Source organism: Cinclus cinclus, chromosome 9 (genome assembly GCF_963662255.1).
Source record: "Cinclus cinclus chromosome 9, bCinCin1.1, whole genome shotgun sequence".
Lineage (NCBI taxonomy): Eukaryota > Metazoa > Chordata > Aves > Passeriformes > Cinclidae > Cinclus > Cinclus cinclus.
The window spans coordinates 603,494-628,641 of NC_085054.1; positions in this window are offsets into that span (position 1 = coordinate 603,494).

A 25,148-nucleotide genomic window follows, 5' to 3' on the forward strand; every position below is an offset into this window, starting at 1 on the left:
TTCTCTTAACCTCTGTGGTGTCACAATGCATCCCATGCCCTTTTAGGCCACTTGATGTCACAATGAATCATTTGATTCTTGGCCTCCAAGGTGGCGTAATTGTACGAGGTCTCTATTGGGCCCCATGATTTCACAATACATCCGTGCCCCTTTTAGGCCCATTGGTGTCACAAGGGATCATTAGATTGTTAGCCTGCATTGGGTCACAATGGATCCTTGCTTCTCTTAACCCCTGTGCTGTCACAATGCATCCCATGCCCTTTTAGGCCACATGATGTCACAATGATTTATTTGATTCTTGGCCTCCATGGTGGCATAATAGATCCTTGCATCTATTGGTCCCCATGCTGTAACAATTCATCCCTGGCCCTTTTAGGCCCATTGGTGTCACAAGGGATCATTAGATTGTTAGCCTGCATTGGGTCACCATGTTTCCTTGCTTCTCTTAACCTCTGTGGTGTCACAATGCATCCCATGCCCTTTTTGGCCACTTGATGTCACAATGAATCATTTGATTCTTGGCCTCCATGGTGGCATAATAGATCCTTGTTTCTATTGGTCCCCGTGCTGTAACAATCCATCCCTGGCCCTTTTTATACGCCCTGGTGCCACAAGGGATCATTAGATTGTTAGCCTGCATTGGGTCACAATGGTTCCTTGCTTCTCTTAACCTCTGTGGTGTCACAATGCATTCCAAGCCCTTTTAGGCCGCTTGGTCTTACAATGAACCATTTGATTCTTGGCCTTCATGGTGTCATAATGGTTCCTTGCTTCTATAGGTCCCCATGCTGTCAGAGTTCATCCGTGGTCCTTTTGCGCCGCCTGGTGTCAAAAGGGATTCTTAGATTGTGAGCCTGCATTGGGTCACAATGGTTCCTTGCTTCTCTTAACCCCTGTGCTGTCACAATGCATCCCATGCCCTTTTAGGCCACTTGATGTCACAATGAATCATTTGATTCTTGGCCTCAATGGAGGCGTAATTGTACCAGGTTTTAATTGGGCCCCATGCTTTCACAATACATCCCTGCACCTTTTAGGCCCATTGGTGTCAAAAGGGATTATTAGATTGTTAGCCTGCATTGGGTCACAATGGATCCTTGCTTCTCTTCACCCCTGTGCTGTCACAATGCATCCCATGCCCTTTTAGGCCACTTGATGTCACAATGAATCACTTGATTCTTGGCCTCTACGGGGGCATAATAGATCCTTGTTTCTATTGGTCCCCGTGCTGTAACAATCCATCCCTGGCCCTTTTTATACGCCCTGGTGCCACAAGGGATCATTAGATTGTTAGCCTGCATTGGGTCACAATGGTTCCTTGCTTCTCTTAACCTCTGTGGTGTCACAATGCATTCCAAGCCCTTTTAGGCCACTTGATGTCACAATGAACCATTTGATTCTTGGCCTTCATGGTGTCATAATCGTTCCTTGCTTCCATAGGTCCCTATGATGTCAGAGTTCATCCGTGGTCCTTTTGCGCCCCCTGGTGTCAAAAGGGATTCTTAGGTTGTGAGCCTGCATTGGGTCACAATGGTTCCTTGCTTCTCTTAACCTCTGTGGTGTCACAAGGCATCCCATGCCCTTTTTGGCCACTTGATGTCACAATGAATCATTTGATTCTTGGCCTCCATGGTGGCATAATAGATCCTTGCTTCTATTGGTCTCCGTGCTGTAACAATTCATCCCTGGCCCTTTTAGGCCCATTGGTGTCACAAGGGATCATTAGATTGTTAGCCTGCATTGGGTCACAATGGTTCCTTGCTTCTTTAAGCTCTGTGGTGTCACAATGCATCCCATGCCCTTTTAGGCCACTTGATGTCACAATGAATCACTTGATTCTTGGCCTCCATGGTGTCATAATGATTCCTTGTTTCTATTGGGCCTCATGCTGTCACAATTCATCCCTGGCCCTTTTACGCCCCCTGGTGTCAAATGGGATCCTGGGATTATTAGCCTCCATTGGGTCACAATGGATCCTTGCTTCTCTTAACCCCTGTGGTGTCACAATGCATCCCATGCCCTTTTAGGCCACTTGATGTCACAATGAATCATTTGATTCTTGGCCTCTATGGTGGCGTAATTGTACCAGGTTTTAATTAGGCCCCATGCTTTCACAATACATCCCTGCCCCTTTTAGGCCCATTGGTGTCACAAGGGATCATTAAATTGTTAGAATCCATTGGGTCACAATGGATCCTTGCTTCTCTTAACCCCTGTGCTGTCACAATGCATCCCATGCCCTTTTAGGCCACTTGATGTCACAATGAATCATTTGATTCTTGGCCTCCACGGTGGCATAATAGATCCTTGCTTCTATTGGTCCCCGTGCTGTAACAATCCATCCCTGGCCCTTTTTATACCCCCTGGTGCCACAAGGGATCATTAGATTGTTAGCCTGCATTGGGTCACAATGGTTCCTTGCTTCTCTTAACCTCTGTGGTATCACAATGCATTCCAAGCCCTTTTAGGCCACTTGATGTCACAATGAATCATTTGATTCTTGGCCTTCATGGTGTCATAATGGTTCCTTGCTTCTATAGTTCCCCATGCTGTCAGAGTTCATCCGTGGTCCTTTTGCGCCCCCTGGTGTCAAAAGGGATTCTTAGATTGTTAGCCTACATTGGGTCACAATGGTTCCTTCCTTCTCTTAACCCCTGTGGTGTCACAATGCATCCCTTGCCCTTTTAGGCCACTTGATGTCACAATGAACCATTTGATTCTTGGCCTCCATGGTGGCGTAATTGTACCAGGTTTTCATTGGGCCCCATGCTTTCACAATACATCCCTGCCCCTTTTAGGCCCATTGGTGTCACAAGGGATCATTAGATTGTTAGCCTCCATTGGGTCACAATGGATCCTTGCTTCTCTTAACCCCTGTGCTGTCACAATGCATCCCATGCCCTTTTAGGCAACTTGATGTCACAATGAATCTTTTGATTCTTGGCCTCCATGGTATCATAATGGTTCCTTGATTCTATTGGGCCCCATGCTGTCACAATTCATCCCTGGCCCTTTTACGCCCCCTGGTGTCAAATGGGATCCTGGGATTATTAGCCTCCATTGGGTCACAATGGATCCTTGCTTCTCTTAACCCCTGTGCTGTCACAATGCATCCCGTGCCCTTTTAGGCCACTTGATGTCACAATGAATTATTTGATTTTGGCCTCCATGGTGGCATAATAGATCCTTGCTTCTATTGGTCCCCGTGCTGTAACAATTCATCCCTGGCCCTTTTAGGCCCATTGGTGTCACAAGGGATCATTAGATTGTTAGCCTGCAATGGGTCACAATGATTCCTTGCTTCTCTTAACCTCTGTGGTGTCACAATGCATCCCATGCCCTTTTAGGCCACTTGATGTCACAATGAATCACTTGATTCTTGGCCTCCATGGTGTCATAATGGTTCCTTGTTTCTATTGGGCCCCATGCTGTCACAATTCATCCCTGGCCCTTTTACGCCCCCTGGTGTCAAATGGGATCCTGGGATTATTAGCCTCCCTAGGGTCACAATGGATCCTTGCTTCTCTTAAACCCTGTGCTGTCACAATGCATCCCGTGCCCTTTTAGGCCACATGATGTCACAATGAATTATTTGATTCTTGGCCTCCAATGTGGCATAATAGATCCTTGCTTCTATTTGTCCCCGTGCTGTAACAATTCATCCCTGCCCCTTTTAGGCCCATTGGTGTCACAAGGGATCATTAGATTGTTAGCCTGCATTGGGTCACAATGGTTCCTTGCTTCTCTTAACCTCTGTGGTGTCACAATGCATCCCATGCCCTTTTAGGCCACTTGATGTCACAATGAATCATTTGATTCTTGGCCTCCAAGGTGGCGTAATTGTACGAGGTATCTATTGGGCCCCATGATTTCACAATACATCCCTGCCCCTTTTAGGCCCATTGGTGTCACAAGGGATCATTAGATTGTTAGCCTGCATTGGGTCACCATGTTTCCTTGCTTCTCTTAACCTCTGTGGTGTCACAATGCATCCCATGCCCTTTTACGCCACTTGATGTCACAATGAATCATTTGATTCTTGGCCTCCACGGTGGCATAATAGATCCTTGCTTCTATTGGTCCCCGTGCTGTAACAATCCATCCCTGGCCCTTTTTATACGCCCTGGTGCCACAAGGGATCATTAGATTGTTAGCCTGCATTGGGTCACAATGGTTCCTTGCTTCTCTTAACCTCTGTGGTGTCACAATGCATTCCAAGACCTTTTAGGCCACTTGGTCTTACAATGAACCATTTGATTCTTGGCCTTCATGGTGTCATAATGGTTCCTTGCTTCTATAGGTCCCCATGCTGTCTGAGTTCATCCGTGGTCCTTTTCCGCCCCCTGGTGTCAAAAGGGATTCTTAGAGTGTTAGCCTGCATTGGGTCACAATGGTTCCTTGCTTCTCTTAACCTCTGTGGTGTAACAATGCATCCCATGCCCTTTTAGGCCACTTGATGTCACAATGAATCATTTGATTCTTGGCCTCCATGGTGTCATAATGGTTCCTTGTTTCTATTGGGCCCCATGCTGTCACAATTCATCCCTGCCCCTTTTACGACCCCTGGTGTCAAATGGGATCCTGGGATTATTAGCCTCCATTGGGTCACAATGGATCCTTACTTCTCTTAACCTCTCTGGTGTCACAATGCATCCCATGCCCTTTTAGGCCACTTGATGTCACAATGAATCATTTGATTCTTGGCCTCCACGGTTGCATAATAGATCCTTGCTTCTATTGGTCCCCGTGCTGTAACAACCCATCCCTGGCCCTTTTTATACCCCCTGGTGCCTCATGGGATCATTAGATTGCTAGCCTGCATTGGGTCACAATGGTTCCTTGCTTCTCTTTACCCCTGTGGTGTCACAATGCATCCCTTGCCCTTTCAGGCCACTTGATGTCAAAATGAATCATTTGATTCTTGGCCTCCATGCTGGTGTAATTGTACCAGGTTTCCATTGGGCCCCATGCTTTCACAATACATCCCTGCCCCTTTTAGGCCCATTGGTGTCACAAGGGATCATTAGATGTTTAGCCTGCATTGGGTCACAATGGTTCCTTGCTTCTCTTAACCTCTGTGGTGTAACAATGCATCCCATGCCCTTTTAGGCCACTTGATGTCACAATGAATCATTTGATTCTTGGCCTCCATGGTGTCATAATGGTTCCTTGTTTCTATTGGGCCCCATGCTGTCACAATTCATCCCTGCCCCTTTTACGACCCCTGGTGTCAAATGGGATCCTGGGATTATTAGCCTCCATTGGGTCACAATGGATCCTTACTTCTCTTAACCTCTCTGGTGTCACAATGCATCCCATGCCCTTTTAGGCCACTTGATGTCACAATGAATCATTTGATTCTTGGCCTCCACGGTTGCATAATAGATCCTTGCTTCTATTGGTCCCCGTGCTGTAACAACCCATCCCTGGCCCTTTTTATACCCCCTGGTGCCTCATGGGATCATTAGATTGCTAGCCTGCATTGGGTCACAATGGTTCCTTGCTTCTCTTTACCCCTGTGGTGTCACAATGCATCCCTTGCCCTTTCAGGCCACTTGATGTCAAAATGAATCATTTGATTCTTGGCCTCCATGCTGGTGTAATTGTACCAGGTTTCCATTGGGCCCCATGCTTTCACAATACATCCCTGCCCCTTTTAGGCCCATTGGTGTCACAAGGGATCATTAGATGTTTAGCCTGCATTGGGTCACAATGGTTCCTTGCTTCTCTTAGCCCCTGTGGTGTCACAATGCATCCCATGCCCTTTTAGGCCACTTGGTGTTACAATGAATCATTTGAGTCTTGGCTTCTATGGCGTCATAATATTTCCATGTTTTTATTGTGCACCATGCTGTCACAATGCATCCCTGGCCCTATTACAAGCCCTGGTGTCACAAGGGATCATTAGATTGTTAGCCTGCATTGGGTCACAATGGTTCCTTGCTTCTCTTAGCCCCTGTGGTGTCACAATGCATCCCATGCCCTTTTAGGCCACTTGATGTCACAATGAATCATTTGATTCTTGGCCTCCATGGTGGCATAATTGTACCAGGATTTACTGGGGCCCCATGCTTTCACAAATCATCCCTGCCCCTTTTAGGCCCATTGCAGCCACAAGGGATCATTAGATTGTTAGCCTGCATTGGGTCACAATGGTTCCTTGCTTCTCTTAACCTCTGTGGCGTCACAATGCATTCCAAGCCCTTTTAGGCCACTTGGTCGTACAATGAACCATTTGATTCTTGGCCTTCATGGTGTCATAATGGTTCCTTGTTTCTATAGGTCCCGATGCTGTCAGAGTTCATCCGTGGTCCTTTTCCGCCCCCTGGTGTCAAAAGGGATTCTTAGATTGTTAGCCTGCATAGGGTCACAATGGTTCCTTGCTTCTCTTAACCCCTGTGGTGTCACAATGCATCCCATGCCCTTTTAGGCCACTTGATGTCACAATGAATCATTTGATTCTTGGCCTCCATGGTGGCATAATTGTACCAGGTTTTACTTGGGCCCCATGCTTTCACAATTCATCCCTGCCCCTTTTACGGCCCCTGGTGTCAAAAGGGATTCTTAGATTGTTACCCAGCATTGGATCACAATGGTTCCTTGCTTCTTTAACCTCTGTGGTGTCACAATGCATCCCATGCCCTTTTAGGCCACTTGATGTCACAATGAATCATTTGATTCTTGGCCTCCATGGTATCATAATGGTTCCTTGATTCTATTGGGCCCCATGCTGTCACAATTCATCCCTGGCCCTTTTACGCCCCCTGGTGTCAAATGGCATCCTGGGATTATTAGCCTCCATTGGGTCACAATGGATCCTTGCTTCTCTTAACCCCTGTGCTGTCACAATGCATCCCGTGCCCTTTTAGGCCACTTGATGTCACAATGAATTATTTGATTTTGGCCTCCATGGTGGCATAATAGATCCTTGCTTCTATTGGTCCCCGTGCTGTAACAATTCATCCCTGGCCCTTTTAGGCCCATTGGTGTCACAAGGGATCATTAGATTGTTAGCCTGCATTGGGTCACCATGTTTCCTTGCTTCTCTTAACCTCTGTGGTGTCACAATGCATCCCATGCCCTTTTAGGCCACTTCATGTCACAATGAATTATTTGATTCTTGGCCTCCATGGTGTCATAATGGTTCCTTGATTCTATAGGTCCCCATGCTGTCAGAGTTCATCCCTGCCCCTTTTACGCCCCCTGGTGTCAAAAGGGATTCTTAGATTGTTAGCCTGCATTGGATCACAATGGTTCCTTGCTTCTCTTAACCCCTGTGCTGTCACAATGCATCCCATGCCCTTTTAGGCCACTTGATGTCACAATGAATCATTTGATTCTTGGCCTCCATGGTGGCATAATAGATCCTTGCTTCTATTGGTCCCCGTGCTGTAACAATCCATCCCTGGACCTTTTTATACCCCCTGGTGCCACAAGGGATCATTAGATTGTTAGCCTGCATTGGGTCACAATGGTTCCTTGCTTCTCTTAACCTCTGTGGTGTCACAATGCATTCCAAGCCCTTTTAGGCCACTTGGTCTTACAATGAACCATTTGATTCTTGGCCTTCCTCGTGTCATAATGGTTCCTTGCTTCTATAGGTCCCCATGCTGTCTGAGTTCATCCGTGGTCCTTTTCCGCCGCCTGGTGTCAAAAGGGATTCTTAGAGTGTTAGCCTGCATTGGGTCACAATGGTTCCTTGCTTCTCTTAACCTCTGTGGTGTAACAATGCATCCCATGCCCTTTTAGGCCACTTGATGTCACAATGAATCATTTGATTCTTGGCCTCCATGGTGTCATAATGGTTCCTTGTTTCTATTGGGCCCCATGCTGTCACAATTCATGCCTGGCCCTTTTACGACCCCTGGTGTCAAATGGGACCCTGGGATTATTAGCCTCCATTGGGTCACAATGGATCCTTACTTCTCTTAAACCCTGTGTTGTCACAATGCATCCCATGCCCTTTTAGGCCACTTGATGTCACAATGAATCATTTGATTCTTGGCCTCCACGGTTGCATAATAGATCCTTGCTTCTATTGGTCCCCGTGCTGTAACAACCCATCCCTGGCCCTTTTTATACCCCCTGGTGCCACCAGGGATCATTAGATTGTTAGCCTGCATTGGGTCACAATGGTTCCTTGCTTCTCTTAACCCCTGTGGTGTCACAATGCATCCCATGCCCTTTTAGGCCACTTGATGTCAAAATGAATCATTTGATTCTTGGCCTCCATGGTGGTGAAATTGTACCAGGTTTTAATTGGGCCCCATGCTTTCAGAATACATTCCTGCCCCTTTTAGGCCCATTGGTGTCACAAGGGATCATTAGATGTTTAGCCTGCATTGGGTCACAATGGTTCCTTGCTTCTCTTAGCCCCTGTGGTGTCACAATGCATACCATGCCCTTTTAGGCCACTTGGTGTTACAATGAATCATTTGAGTCTTGGCTTCTATGGCGTCATAATATTTCCATGTTTTTATTGTGCACAATGCTGTCACAATGCATCCCTGGCCCTATTACAAGCCCTGGTGTCAAAAGGGATCATTAGATTGTTAGCCTGCATTGGGTCACAATGGTTCCTTGCTTCTCTTAGCCCCTGTGGTGTCACAATGCATCCCATGCCCTTTTAGGCCACTTGATGTCACAATGAATCTTTTGATTCTTGGCCTCCATGGTGTCATAATGGTTCCTTGTTTCTATTGGGCCCCATGCTGTCACAATTCATCCCTGGCCCTTTTACGCCCCCTGGTGTCAAATGGGATCTTGGGATAACTATCCTCCATTGGGTCACAATGGATCCTTGATTTTCTTAACCCCTGTGCTGTCACAATGCATCCCATGCACTTTTAGGCCACATGATGTCACAATGAATTATTTGATTCCTGGCCTCCATGGTGGCATAATAGATCCTTGCTTCTATTTGTCCCCGTGCTGTAACAATTCATCCCTGCCCCTTTTAGGCCCATTGGTGTCACAAGGGATCATTAGATTGTTAGCCTGCATTGGGTCACAATGGTTCCTTGTTTCTCTTAACCTCTGTGCTGTCACAATGCATCCCATGCCCTTTTAGGCCACTTGATGTCACAATGAATCATTTGATTCTTGGCCTCCATGGTGGCATAATAGATCCTTGCTTCTATTGGTCCCCGTGCTGTAACAATCCATCCCTGGCCCTTTTTATACCCCCTGGTGCCACAAGGGATCATTAGATTGTTAGCCTGCATTGGGTCACAATGGTTCCTTGCTTCTCTTAACCTCTGTGGTGTCACAATGCATTCCAAGCCCTTTTAGGCCACTTGGTCTTACAATGGACCATTTGATTCTTGGCCTTCATGGTGTCATAATGGTTCCTTGATTCTATAGGTCCCCATGCTGTCTGAGTTCATCCGTGGTCCTTTTCCGCCCCCTGGTGACAAAAGGGATTCTTAGAGTGTTAGCCTGCATTGGGTCACAATGGTTCCTTGCTTCTCTTAACCTCTGTGGTGTAACAATGCATCCCATGCCCTTTTAGGCCTCTTGATGTCACAATGAATCATTTGATTCTTGGCCTCCATGGTGTCATAATGGTTCCTTGTTTCTATTGGGCCCCATGCTGTCACAATTCATCCCTGGCCCTTTTAGGCCCATTGGTGTCACAAGGGTCCATTAGATTGTTAGCCTCCATTGGGTAACAATGGATCCTTGTTTCTCTTAACCTCTGTGGTGGCAAAATGCATTCCATGCCATTTTAGGCCACTTGATGTCACAATGAATCATTTGATTCTTGGCCTCCATGGTGTCATAATATTTCCTTGTTTGTATTGGGCCCCATGCTTTCACAATCCATCCCTGGCCCTGTTACACGACCTTGAGTGACAAGGGATCATTAGATTGTTAACCTCCATTGGGTGACAATGGTTCCTTGCTTCTCTTAACCTCTGTGGTGTCACAATGCATTCCATGCCATTTTAGGCCACTTGATGTCACAATGAATCATTTGATTCTTGGCCTCCATGGTGTCATAATGGTTCCTTGTTTCTATTGGGCCCCATGCGGTCACAATTCATCCCTGGCCCTTTTACGCCCCATGGTGTCAAATGGGATCCTGGGATTATTAGCCTCCATTGGGTCACAATGGATCCTTGCTTCTCTTAACCCCTGTGGTGTCACAATGCATCCCATGCCCTTTTAGGCCTCTTGGTCTTACAATGAACCATTTGATTCTTGGCCTCCATGGTGTCATAATGGTTCCTTGCTTCTATAGGTCCCCATGCTGTCAGAGTTCATCCGTGGTCCTTTTGCGCCCCTTGGTCTCAAAAGGGATTCTTAGATTGTTAGCCTGCATTGGGTCACAATGGATCCTTGCTTCTCTTAACACCTGTGGTGTCACAATGCATCCCATTCCCTTTTAGGCCACTTAATATCACAATGAATCATTTCATTTTTGGCCTCCATGGTGGCATAATTGTACCAGGATTTAATTGGGCCCCATGCTTTCACAATTCATCCCTGGCCCTTTTACGCCCATTGGTGGCACAAGGGACCTTTAGATTGTTACCCTGCATTTGGTCACAATGGTTCCTTGCTTCTCTTATCCTCTGTGGTGTCACAATGCATTCCATGCCATTTTAGGCCACTTGATGTCACAATGAATCATTTGATTCTTGGCCTCCATGGTGTCATAATGGTTCCTTGTTTCTATTGGCCCCCATGCTTTCACAATTCATCCCTGGCCCTTTTACGCCCCCTGGTGTCAAATGGGATACTGGGATTATTAGCCTCCATTGGGTCACAATGGATCCTTGCTTCTCTTAACCCCTGTGGTGTCACAATGCTTCCCATGCCCTTTTAGGCCACTTGATGTCACAATGAATCATTTGATTCTTGGCCTCCACGGTGGCATAATAGATCCTTGCTTCTATTGGTCCCCGTGCTGTAACAATCCATCCCTGGCCCTTTTTATACCCCCTGGTGCCACAAGGGATCATTAGATTGTTAGCCTGCATTGGGTCACAATGGTTCCTTGCTTCTCTTAACCTCTGTGGTGTCACAATGCATTCCAAGCCCTTTTAGGCCACTTGGTCTTACAATGGACCATTTGATTCTTGGTCTTCATGGTGTCATAATGGTTCCTTGCTTCTATAGGTCCCCATGCTGTCTGAGTTCATCCGTGGTCCTTTTCCGCCCCCTGGTGACAAAAGGGATTCTTAGAGTGTTAGCCTGCATTGGGTCACAATGGTTCCTTGCTTCTCTTAACCTCTGTGGTGTAACAATGCATCCCATGCCCTTTTAGGCCTCTTGATGTCACAATGAATCATTTGATTCTTGGCCTCCATGGTGTCATAATGGTTCCTTGTTTCTATTGGGCCCCATGCTGACACAATTCATCCCTGGCCCTTTTAGGCCCATTGGTGTCACAAGGGTCCATTAGATTGTTAGCCTCCATTGGGTAACAATGGATCCTTGTTTCTCTTAACCTCTGTGGTGGCAAAATGCATTCCATGCCATTTTAGGCCACTTGATGTCACAATGAATCATTTGATTCTTGGCCTCCATGGTGTCATAATATTTCCTTGTTTGTATTGGGCCCCATGCTTTCACAATCCATCCCTGGCCCTGTTACACGACCTTGAGTGACAAGGGATCATTAGATTGTTAACCTCCATTGGGTGACAATGGTTCCTTGCTTCTCTTAACCTCTGTGGTGTCACAATGCATTCCATGCCATTTTAGGCCACTTGATGTCACAATGAATCATTTGATTCTTGGCCTCCATGGTGTCATAATGGTTCCTTGTTTCTATTGGGCCCCATGCGGTCACAATTCATCCCTGGCCCTTTTACGCCCCCTGGTGTCAAATGGGATCCTGGGATTATTAGCCTCCATTGGGTCACAATGGATCCTTGCTTCTCTTAACCCCTGTGGTGTCACAATGCATCCCATGCCCTTTTAGGCCTCTTGGTCTTACAATGAACCATTTGATTCTTGGCCTCCATGGTGTCATAATGGTTCCTTGCTTCTATAGGTCCCCATGCTGTCAGAGTTCATCCGTGGTCCTTTTGCGCCCCTTGGTCTCAAAAGGGATTCTTAGATTGTTAGCCTGCATTGGGTCACAATGGATCCTTGCTTCTCTTAACACCTGTGGTGTCACAATGCATCCCATTCCCTTTTAGGCCACTTGATATCACAATGAATCATTTCATTTTTGGCCTCCATGGTGGCATAATTGTACCAGGATTTAATTGGGCCCCATGCTTTCACAATTCATCCCTGGCCCTTTTACGCCCATTGGTGGCACAAGGGACCTTTAGATTGTTACCCTGCATTTGGTCACAATGGTTCCTTGCTTCTCTTATCCTCTGTGGTGTCACAATGCATTCCATGCCATTTTAGGCCACTTGATGTCACAATGAATCATTTGATTCTTGGCCTCCATGGTGTCATAATGGTTCCTTGTTTCTATTGGCCCCCATGCTTTCACAATTCATCCCTGGCCCTTTTACGCCCCCTGGTGTCAAATGGGATCCTGGGATTATTAGCCTCCATTGGGTCACAATGGATCCTTGCTTCTCTTAACCCCTGTGGTGTCACAATGCTTCCCATGCCCTTTTAGGCCACTTGATGTCACAATGAATCATTTGATTCTTGGCCTCCATGGTGACATAATAGATCCTTGCTTCTATTGGTCCCCGTGCTGTAACAATTCATCCCTGGCCCTTTTTATACCCCCTGGTGCCACAAGGGATCATTAGATTGTTAGCCTGCATTGGGTCACAATGGTTCCTTGCTTCTCTTAACCCCTGTGGTGTCACAATGCATCCCATGCCCTTTTAGGCCACTTGATGTCACAATGAATCATTTGATTCTTGGCCTCCATTGTGGCATAATAGATCCTCGCTTCTATTGGTCCCCGTGCTGTAACAGTCCATCCCTGGCCATTTTAGGCCACCTGGTGTCACAATGGATCATTAGATTGTTAGCCTCCCTTGGGTCACAATGGTTCCTTGCTTCTCTTGACCTCTGTGGTGTCACAATGCATCCCATGCCCTTTTAGGCCACTTGGTGTTACAATGAATCATTTGAGTCTTGGCCTCTATTGTGTCATAATATTTCCATGTTTTTATTGTGCCCCATGCTTTCACATTTCATCCCTGGCCCTATTACAACCCCTGGTGTCACAATGGATCATTAGATTGTTAGCCTGCATTGGGTCACAATGGATCCTTGCTTCTCACCCCCTTTGGTGTCACAATGCATCCCATGCCCTTTTAGGCCACTTGATATCACAATGAATCATTTCATTTTTGGCCTCCATGGTGGCATAATTGTACCAGGTTTTAATTGGGCCCCATGCTTTCACAATTCATCCCTGGCCCTTTTAGGCCCATTGGTGTCACAAGGGACCATTAGATTGTTAGCCTGCATTGGGTTACAATGGTTCCTTGCTTCTCTTAACCCCTGTGGTGTCACAATGCATTCCATGCCATTTTAGGCCACTTGGTCTTACAATGAACCATTTGATTCTTGGCCTCCATGGTGTCATAATGGTTCCTTGCTTATATAGGTCCCCATGGCGTCAGAGTTCATCCGTCGTCCTTTTGCGCCCCCTGGTGTCAAAAGGGATTCTTAGATTGTTAGACTGCATTGGGTCACAATGGTTCCTTGCTTCTCTTAACCCCTGTGGTGTCACAATGCATCCCATGCCCTTTTAGGCCACTTGATGTCACAATGAATCATTTCATTTTTGGCCTCCATGGTGGCATAATTTTACCAGGTTTTAAATGGGCCCCATGCTTTCACAATTCATCCCTGGCCCTTTTAGGCCCATTGGTGTCACAAGGGAACATTAGATTGTTAGCCTGCATTGGGTTACAATGGTTCCTTGCTTCTCTTAACCTCTGTGGTGTCACAATGCATCCCATGCCCTTTTAGGCCACTTGATGTCACAATGAATCATTTGATTCTTGGCCTCCATGGTGTCATAATGGTTCCTTGTTTCTATTGGCCCCCATGCTGTCACAATTCATCCCTGGCCCTTTTACGCCCCCTGGTGTCAAATGGGATCCTGGGATTATTAGCCTCCATTGGGTCACAATGGATATTTGCTTCTCTTAACCCCTGTGGTGTCACAATTCATCCCATGCCCTTTTAGTCCACTTGGTCTTACAATGAACCATTTGATTCTTGGCCTTCATGGTGTCATAATGGTTCCTTGCTTCTATAGGTCGCCATGCTGTCAGAGTCCATCCGTGGTCCTTTTGCGCCCCCTGGTGTCGAAAGGGATTCTAAGATTGTTATCCTGCATTGGGTCACAATGGTTCCTTGCTTCTCTTAACCCCTGTGGTGTCACAATGCATCCCATGCCCTTTTAGGCCACTTGATGTCACAATGAATCATTTGATTCTTGGCCTCCATGGTGGCATAATAGATCCTTGCTTCTATTGGTCCCCGTGCTGTAACAATCCATCCCTGGCCATTTTTTGCCCCCTGGTGTCACAATGGATCATTATATTGTTAGCCTGCTTTGGGTCACAATGGTTCCTTGCTTCTCTTGGCCCCTGTGGTGTCACAATGCATCCCATGCCCTTTTAGGCCACTTGGTGTTACAATGAATAATTTGAGTCTTGGCCTCTATTGTGTCATAATATTTCCATGTGTTTATTGTGCCCCATGCTTTCACAATTCATCCCTGGCCCTATTACAACCCCTGGTGTCACAATGGATCATTAGATTGTTAGCCTGCATTGGGTCACAATGGTTCCTTGCTTCTCTTAACCTCTGTGGTGTCACAATGCATTCCAAGACCTTTTAGGCCACTTGGTGTTACAATGAATCATTTGATTCTTGGCCTCTATGGTGTCATAATATTTCCATGATTTTATTGTGACCTATGCTTTCACATTTCATCCCTGGCCCTATTACAACCCCTGGTGCCACAAGGGATCATTAGATTATTAGCCTGCATTGGGTCACAATGGTTCCTTGCTTCTCTTAACCTATGTGGTGTCACAATGCATCCCATGCCCTTTTAGTCCACTTGGTCTTACAATGAACCATTTGATTCTTGGCCTTCATGGTGTCATAATGGTTCCTTGCTTCTATAGGTCCCCATGCTGTCAGAGTCCATCCGTGGTCCTTTTTCGCCCCCTGGTGTCAAAAGGGATTCTAAGATTGTTATCCTGCATTGGGTCACAATGGTTCCTTGCTTCTCTTAACCCCTGTGCTGTCACAATGCATCCCATGCCCTTTTAGGCCACTTGATGTCACAATGAATCATTTGATTCTTGGCCTCCATGGTGATATAATAGATCCTTGCTTCTATTGGTCCTCATGCTGTAACAATTCATCCCTGGCCCTTTTTATACACCCTGGTGCCACAAGGGATCATTAGATTGCTAGCCTGCATTGGGTCACAATGGTTCCTTGCTTCTCTTAACCCCTGTGGTGTCACAATGCATTCCATGCCCTTTTAGGCCACTTGGTCTTACAATGAACAATTTGATTCTTGGCCTTCATGGTGTCATAATGGTTCCTTGTTTCTCTTGGCCCCCATGCTGTCACAATTCATCCCTGGCCCTTTTACGCCCCCTGGTGTCAAATGGGATCCTGGGATTATTAGACTCCATTGGGTCACAATGGAAACTTGCTTCTCTATAACCCCTGTGGTGTCACAATGCATCCCATGCCCTTTTAGGCCACTTGATGTCACAATGAATCATTTGATTCTTGGCCTCCATGGTGACATAATAGATCCTTGCTTCTATTGGTCCCCGTGCTGTAACAATCCATCCCTGGCCCTTTCTAAACCCCCTGGTGCCCCAAGGGATAATTAGATTGTTAGCCTGCATTAGGTCACAATGGTTCCTTGCTTCTCTTAACCCCTGTGGTGTCACAATGCATCCCATGCCCTTTTAGGCCACTTGGTGTTACAATGAATCATTTGAGTCTTGGCCTCTATTGTGTCATAATATTTCCAGGATTTTATTGTGCCCCATGCGTTCACAATTCATCCCTGGCCCTATTGCAACCCCTGGTGTCGCAATGGATCATTACATTGTTAGCCTGCATTGGGTCACAATGGTTCCTTGCTTCTCTTAACCCCTGTGGTGTCACAATGCATTCCAAGACCTTTTAGGCCACTTGGTCTTACAATGAACCATTTGATTCTTGGCCTCCATGGTGTCATAATGGTTCCTTGCTTCTATAGGTCCCCGTGCTGTCAGAGTTCATCCGTGGTCCTTTTGCGCCCCCTGGTGTCAAAAGGGATTCTTAGATTGCTAGCCTGCATTGGGTCACAATGGTCCCATGCTTCTCTTAACCCCTGTGGTGTCACAATGCATCCCATGCCCTTTTAGGCCACTTGATATCACAATGAATCATTTCATTTTTGGCCTCCATGGTGGCATAATTGTACCAGGATTTAATTGGGCCCCATGCTTTCACAATTCATCCCTGGCCCTTTTACGCCCATTGGTGTCACAAGGGACCATTAGATTGTTAGCCTGCATTTGGTCACAATGGTTCCTTGCTTCTCTTAACCTCTGTGGTGTCACAATGCATTCCATGCCATTTTAGGCCACTTGATGTCTCAATGAATCATTTGATTCTTGGCCTCCATGGTGTCATAATGGTTCCTTGTTTCTATTGGCCCCCATGCTGTCACAATTCATCCCTGGCCCTTTTACGCCCCCTGGTGTCAAATGGGATCCTGGGATTATTAGCCTCCATTGGGTCACAATGGATATTTGCTTCTCTTAACCCCTGTGGTGTCACAATGCATCCCATGCCCTTTTAGGCCACTTGATGTCACAATGAATCATTTGATTCTTGGCCTCCATGGTGACATAATAGATCCTTGTTTCTATTGGTCCCCGTGCTGTAACAATTCATCCCTGGCCCTTTTTATACCCCATGGTGCCACAAGGGATCCTTAGATTGTTAGCCTGCATTGGGTCACAATGGTTCCTTGCTTCTCTTAACCCCTGTGGTGTCACAATGCATCCCATGCCCTTTTAGGCCACTTGATGTCACAATGAATCATTTGATTCTTGGCCTCCATGGTGGCATAATAGATCCTTGCTTCTATTGGTCCCCGTGCTGTAACAATCCATCCCTGGCCATTTTTTGCCCCCTGGTGTCACAATGGATCATTAGATTGTTAGCCTGCTTTGGGTCACAATGGTTCCTTGCTTCTCTTAGCCCCTGTGGTGTCACAATGCATCCCATGCCCTTTTAGGCCACTTGGTGTTAAAATGAATAATTTGAGTCTTGGCCTCTATTGTGTCATAATATTTCCATGTGTTTATTGTGCCCCATGCTTTAAGAATTCATCCCTGGCCCTATTACAACCCCTGGTGTCACAAAGGATCATTAGATTGTTAGCCTGCATTGGGTCACAATGGTTCCTTGCTTCTCTTAACCTCTGTGGTGTCACAATGCATTCCAAGACCTTTTAGGCCACTTGGTCTTACAATGAATCATTTGATTCTTGGCCTCTATGGTGTCATAATATTTCCATGATTTTATTGTGACCTATGCTTTCACATTTCATCCCTGGCCCTATTACAACCCCTGGTGCCACAAGGGATCATTAGATTATTAGCCTGCATTGGGTCACAATGGTTCCTTGCTTCTCTTAACCTATGTGGTGTCACAATTCATCCCATGCCCTTTTAGTCCACTTGGTCTTACAATGAACCATTTGATTCTTGGCCTTCATGGTGTCATAATGGTTCCTTGCTTCTATAGGTCCCCATGCTGTCAGAGTCCATCCGTGGTCCTTTTGCGCCCCCTGGTGTCGAAAGGGATTCTAAGATTGTTATCCTGCATTGGGTCACAATGGTTCCTTGCTTCTCTTAACCTCTGTGGTGTCACAATGCATCCCATGCCCTTTTAGGCCACTTGATGTCACAATGAATCATTTGATTCTTGGCCTCCATGGTGATATAATAGATCCTTGCTTCTATTGGTCCTCATGCTTTCACAATTCATCCCTGGCCCTTTTTATACCCCCTGGTGCCACAAGGGATCAGTAGATTGCTAGACTGCATTGGATCACAATGGATCCTTGCTTCTCTGAACCCCTGTGCTGTCACAATGCATCCCATGCCCTTTTAGGCCACTTGATATCACAATGAATCATTTGATTTTTGGCCTCTATGGTGTCATAATATTTCCAGGATTTAATTGGGCCCCATGCTTTCACAATTCATCCCTGGCCCTTTTACGCCCATTGGTGTCACAAGGGACCATTAGATTGTTAGCCTGCATTGGGTCACAATGGTTCCTTGCTTCTCTTAACCTCTGTGGTGTCACAATGCATTCCAAGACCTTTTAGGCCACTTGGTCTTACAATGAACCATTTGATTCTTGGCCTTCATAGTGTCATATTGGTTCCTTTATTCTATCGGTCCCTATGGCGTCAGAGTTCATCCGTGGTCCTTTTGCGCCCCCTGGTGTCAAAAGGGATTCTTAGATTGTTAGCCTGCATTGGGTCACAATGGTTCCTTGCTTCTCTTAACCCCTGTGGTGTCACAATGCATCCCATGCCCTTTTAGGCAACTTGATGTCACAATGAATCATTTGATTTTTGGCCTCCATGGTGGCATAATTGTACCAGGTTTTAATTGGGCCCCATGCTTTCACAATTCATCCCTGGCCCTTTTAGGCCCATTGGTGTCACAAGGGACCATTAGATTGTTAGCCTGCATTGGGTCGCAGTGGTTCATTGCTCCTCTTAACCTCTGTGGTGTCACAATGCATTCCAAGACCTTTTAGGCCACTTGGTCTTACAATGAATCATTTGATTCTTGGCCTCCATGGTGTCATAATGGTTCCTTGTTTCTATTGGCCCCCATGCTGTCACAATTCATCCCTGGCCCTTTTACGCCCCCTGGTGTCAAATGGGATCCGGGGATTATTAGCCTCCATTGGGTCACAATGGATCCTTGCTTCTCTTAACCCCTGTGGTGTCACAATGCATCCCATGCCCTTTTAGGCCACTTGATGTCACAATGAATCATTTGATTCTTGGCCTCCATGGTGGCATAATAGATCCTTGATTCTATTGGTCCCCGTGCTGTAACAATTCATCCCTGGCCCTTTTAGGCCCATTGGTGTCACAAGGGATCATTAGATTGTTAGCCTGCATTGGGTCACAATGGTTCCTTGCTTCTCTTAACCCCTGTGGTGTCACAATGCATCCCATGCCCTTTTAGGCCACTTGGTGTTACAATTAATCATTTGATTCTTGGCCTCCCTGGTGTCATAATATTTCCATGATTTTATTGTGCCCCATGCTTTCACATTTCATCCCTGGCCCTATTACAACCCCTGGTGCCACAAGGAATCATTAGATTATTAGCCTGCATTGGGTCACAATGGTTCCTTGCTTCTCTTAACCTCTGTGGTGTCACAATGCATTCCATGCCCTTTTAGGCCACTTGATATCACAATGAATCATTTGATTTTTGGCCTCCATGGTGGCATAATTGTACCAGGATTTAATTGGGCCACATGCTTTCACAATTCATCCCTGGCCCTTTTACGCCCATTGGTGTCACAAGGGACCATTAGATTGTTAGCCTCCATTCGGTCACAATGGATCCTTGCTTCTCTTAACCCCTGTGGTGTCACAATGCATCCCATGCCCTTTTAGGCCACTTGATGTCACAATGAATCATTTGATTCTTGGCCTCCACGGTGGCATAATAAATCCTTGCTTCTATTGGTCCCCGTGCTGTAACAATCCATCCCTGGCCCTTTTTATAGGCCCATTGGTGTCACAAGGGATCATTAGATTGTTAGCCTGCATTGGGTCACAATGGTTCCTTGCTTCTCTTAACCTCTGTGGTGTCACAATGCATTCCAAGCCCTTTTAGGCCACTTGGTCTTACAATGAACCATTTGATTCTTGGCCTTCATGGTGTCATAATGGTTCCTTGCCTCTATAGGTCCCAATGCTGTCAGAGTTCATCCGTGGTCCTTTTGCGCCCCCTGGTGTCAAAAGGGATTCTTAGATTGTTAGCCTGCATTGGGTCACAATGGTTCCTTGCTTTTCTTAACCCCTGTGGTGTCACAATGCATCCCATGCCCTTTTAGGCCACTTGATGTCACAATGAATCATTTGATTCTTGGCCTCCATGGTGTCATAATGGTTCCTTGTTTCTATTGGTCCCCATGCTTTCACAATTCATCCCTGGCCCTTTTACGCCCCCTGGTGTCAAATGGGATCCCGGGATTATTAGCCTCCATTGGGTCACAATGGATCCTTGCTTCTCTTAACCCCTGTGCTGTCACAATGCATCCTATGCCCTTTTAGGCCACTTGATGTCACAATGAATCATTTGATTCTTGGCCTCCATGGTGGCATAATAGATCCTTGCTTCTATTGGTCCCCGTGCTGTAACAATCCATCCCTGGCCCTTTTTATACCCCCTGGTGCCACAAGGGATCGTTAGATTGTTAGCCTCCATTGGGTCACTATGGTTCCTTGCTTCTCTTAACCTCTGTGGTGTCACAATGCATTCCAAGCCCTTTTAGGCCACTTGATGTCACAATGAACCATTTGATTCTTGGCCTTCATGGTGTCATAATGGTTCCTTGCTTCTATAGGTCCCCATGCTGTCAGAGTTCATCCGTGGTCCTTTTGCGCCCCCTGGTGTCAAAAGGGATTCTTGGATTGCTAGCCTCCATTGGGTCACAATTGATCCTTGCTTCTCTTAACCCCTGTGCTGTCACAATGCATCCCATGACCTTTTAGGCCACATGATGTCACAATGAATTATTTGATACTTGGCCTCCATGGTGGTAGAATTATACCAGGGTTTAGTTGGGCCCCATGATTTCACAATTCATCCCTACCCCTTTTAGGCCCATTGGTGTCAATAGGGATTCTTAGATTGTTAGCCTGCATTGGGTCACAATGGATCCTTGCTTCTCTTAACCCCTGTGGTGTCACAATGCATCCCATGCCCTTTTAGGCCACTTGATGTCACAATGAATCATTTGATTCTTGGCCTCCATGGTGGCAGAATTGTACCAGGTTTTACTTGGGCCCCATTCTTTCACAATTCATCCCTGCCACTTTTAGGCCCATTGGTGTCACAAGGGATCATTAGATTGTTAGCCTCCATTGGGTCACTATGGTTCCTTGCTTCTCTTAACCTCTGTGGTGTCACAATGCATCTCATGCCCTTTTAGGCCACTTGATGTCACAATGAATTATTTGATTCTTGGCCTCCATGGTGGCATAATAGATCCTTGCTTCTATTGGTCCCCGTGCTGTAACAATTCATCCCTGGCCCTTTTAGGACCATTGGTGTCACAAGGGATCATTAGATTGTTAGCCTGCATTGGGTCACAATGGTTCCTTGCTTCTCTTAACCTCTGTGGTGTCACAATGCATTCCAAGCCCTTTTAGGCCACTTGGTCTTACAATGAACCATTTGATTCTTGGCCTTCATGGTGTCATTATGGTTCCTTGCTTCTATAGGTCCCCAAGCTGTCAGAGTCCATCCGTGGTCCTTTTGCGCCCCCTGGTGTCAAAAGGGATTCTTAGATTGTTAGCCTCCATTGGGTCACTATGGTTCCTTGCTTCTCTTAACCTCTGTGGTGTCACAATGCATCTCATGCCCTTTTAGGCCACTTGATGTCACAATGAATTATTTGATTCTTGGCCTCCATGGTGGCATAATAGATCCTTGCTTCTATTGGTCCCCGTGCTGTAACAATTCATCCCTGGCCCTTTTAGGACCATTGGTGTCACAAGGGATCATTAGATTGTTAGCCTGCATTGGGTCACAATGGTTCCTTGCTTCTCTTAACCCCTGTGGTGTCACAATGCATCCCATGCCCTTTTAGGCCACTTGATGTCACAATGAATCATTTGATTCTTGGCCTCCATGGTGGCATAATAGATCCTTCTTCTATTGGTCCCTGTGCTGTAACAATCCATCCCTGGCCCTTTTTATACCCCCTGGTGCCACAAGGGATCATTAGATTGTTAGCCTGCATTGGGTCACAATGGTTCCTTGCTTCTCTTAACCTCTGTGGTGTCACAATGCATCCCATGCCCTTTTAGGCCACTTGATGTCACAATGAATCATTTGATTCTGGGACTCCATGGTGGCATAATGGTTCCTTGTTTCTATTGGGCCCCATGCTGTCACAATTCATCCCTGGCCCTTTTACGCCCCCTGGTGTCAAATGGGACCCTGGGATTATTAACCACCATTGGGTCACAATGGATCCTTGCTTCTCTTAACCCCTGTGGTGTCACAATGCATCCCATGCCCTTTTAGGCCACTTGATGTCACAATGAATCATTTGATTCTTGGCCTCCACGGTGGCATAATAGATCCTTGCTTCTATTGGTCCCCGTGCTGTAACAATCCATCCCTGGCCCTTTTTATACCGCCTGGTGCCACAAGGGTTCATTAGATTGTTAGCCTCCCTTGGGTCACAATGGTTCCTTGCTTCTCTTGACCTCTGTGGTGTCACAATGCATTCCAAGCCCTTTTAGGCCACTTGATGTCACAATGAATCATTTGATTCTTGGCCTTCATGGTGGCGAAATTGTACCAGGTTTTAATTGGGCCCCATGCTTTCACAATACATCCCTGCCCCTTTTAGGCCCATTGGTGTCACAAGGGATCATTATATTGTTAGCCTCCATTGGGTCACAATGGTTCCTTGCTTCTCTTAACCCCTGTGGTGTCACAATGCATTCCATGCCCTTTTAGGCCACTTGGTGTTACAATGACTCATTTGAGTCTTGGCCTCTATGGTGTCATAATGTTTCCAAATTTTCTTGGGCCCAATGCTTTCACAATTCATCCCTGGCCCTTTTACGCCCCCTGGTGTCAAATGGGATCCTGGGATTATTAGCCTCCATTGGGTCACAATGGATACTTGCTTCTCTTAACCCCTGTGGTGTCACAATGCATCCCATGCCCTTTTAGGCCACTTGATGTCACAATGAATCATTTGATTCTTGGCCTCCACGGTGGCATAATAGATCCTTGCTTCTATTGGTCCCCGTGCTGTAACAATCCATCCCTGGCCCTTTTTATAGGCCCATTGGTGTCACAAGGGATCATTAGATTGTTAGCCTGCATTGGGTCACAATGGTTCCTTGCTTCTCTTAACCCCTGTGGTGTCACAATGCATCCCATGCCCTTTTAGGCCACTTGATGTCACAATGAATCATTTGATTCCTGGCCTCCATGGTGTCATAATGGTTCCTTGTTTCTATTGGCCCCCATGCTGTCACAATTCATCCCTGGCCCTTTTTATACACCCTGGTGCCACAAGGGATCCTGGGATTATTAGCCTCCATTGGGTCACAATGGATCCTTGCTTCTCTTAACCCCTGTGGTGTCACAATGCATCCCATGCCCTTTTAGGCCACTTGATGTCACAATGAATCATTTGATTCTTGGCCTCCATGGTGGCATAATAGATCCTTGCTTCTATTGGTCCCCGTGCTGTAACAATCCATCCCTGGCCATTTTTTGCCCCCTGGTGTCACAATGGATCATTAGATTGTTAGCCTGCATTGGGTCGCAGTGGTTCCTTGCTTCTCTTAACCCCTGTGGTGTCACAATGCATTCCAAGACCTTTTAGGCCACTTGGTCTTACAATGAACCATTTGATTCTTGGCATCCATGGTGTCATAATGGTTCCTTGCTTCTATAGGTCCCCATGCTGTCAGAGTTCATCCGTGGTCCTTTTGCGCCCCCTGGTGTCAAAAGGGATTCTTAGATTGTTAGCCTGCATTGGGTCACAATGGTTCCTTGCTTCTCTTAACCCCTGTGGTGTCACAATGCATCCCATGCCCTTTTAGGACACTTGATATCACAATGAATCATTTCATTTTTGGCCTCCATGGTGGCATAATTGTACCAGGATTTAATTGGGCCCCATGCTTTCACAATTCATCCCTGGCCCTTTTAGGCCCATTGGTGTCACAAGGGACCATTAGATTGTTAGCCTGCATTGGGTCACAATGGTTCCTTGCTTCTCTTAACCTCTGTCGTGTCACAATGCATTCCATGCCCTTTTAGGCCACTTGGTCTTACAATGAACCATTTGATTCTTGGCCTCCATGGTGTCATAATGGTTCCTTGTTTCTATTGGCCCCCATGCTGTCACAATTCATCCCTGGCCCTTTTACGCCCCCTGGTGTCAAATGGGATCCTGGGATTATTAGCCTCCATTGGGTCACAATGGATCCTTGCTTCTCTTAACCTCTGTGGTGTCACAATGCATCCCATGCCCTTTTAGGCCACTTGATGTCACAATGAATCATTTGATTCTTGGCCTCCATGGTGACATAATAGATCCTTGCTTCTATTGGTCCCCGTGCTGTAACAATTCATCCCTGGCCCTTTCTAAACCCCCTGGTGCCCCAAGGGATCATTAGATTGTTAGCCTGCATTAGGTCACAATGGTTCCTTGCTTCTCTTAACCCCTGTGGTGTCACCATGCATCCCATGCCCTTTTAGGCCACTTGGTGTTACAATGAATCATTTGATTCTTGGCCTCTATGGTGTCATAATATTTCCATGATTTTATTGTGCCCCATGCTTTCACATTTCATCCCTGGCCCTATTACAACCCCTGGTGCCACAAGGGATCATTAGATTATTTGCCTTCATTGGGTCACAATGGTTCCTTGCTTCTCTTAACCTCTGTGGTGTCACAATGCATTCCAAGACCTTTTAGGCCACTTGGTCTTATAATGAACCATTTGATTCTTGGCCTCCATGGTGTCATAATGGTTCCTTGCTTCTATAGGTCCCCATGCTGTCAGAGTTCATCCCTGGTCCTTTTGCGCCCCCTGATGTCAAAAGGGATTCTTAGATTGTTAGCCTGCATTGGGTCACAATGGTTCCTTGCTTCTCTTAACCCCTGTGGTGTCACAATGCATCCCATGCCCTTTTAGGCCACTTGATGTCACAATGAATCATTTGATTCTTGGCGTCCACGGTGGCATAATAGATCCTTGCTTCTATTGGTCCCCGTGCTGTAACAATCCATCCCTGGCCTTTTTATAGGCCCATTGGTGTCACAAGGGATCATTAGATTGTTAGCCTGCATTGGGTCACAATGGTTCCTTGCTTCTCTTAACCTCTGTGGTGTCACAATGCATTCCAAGCCCTTTTAGG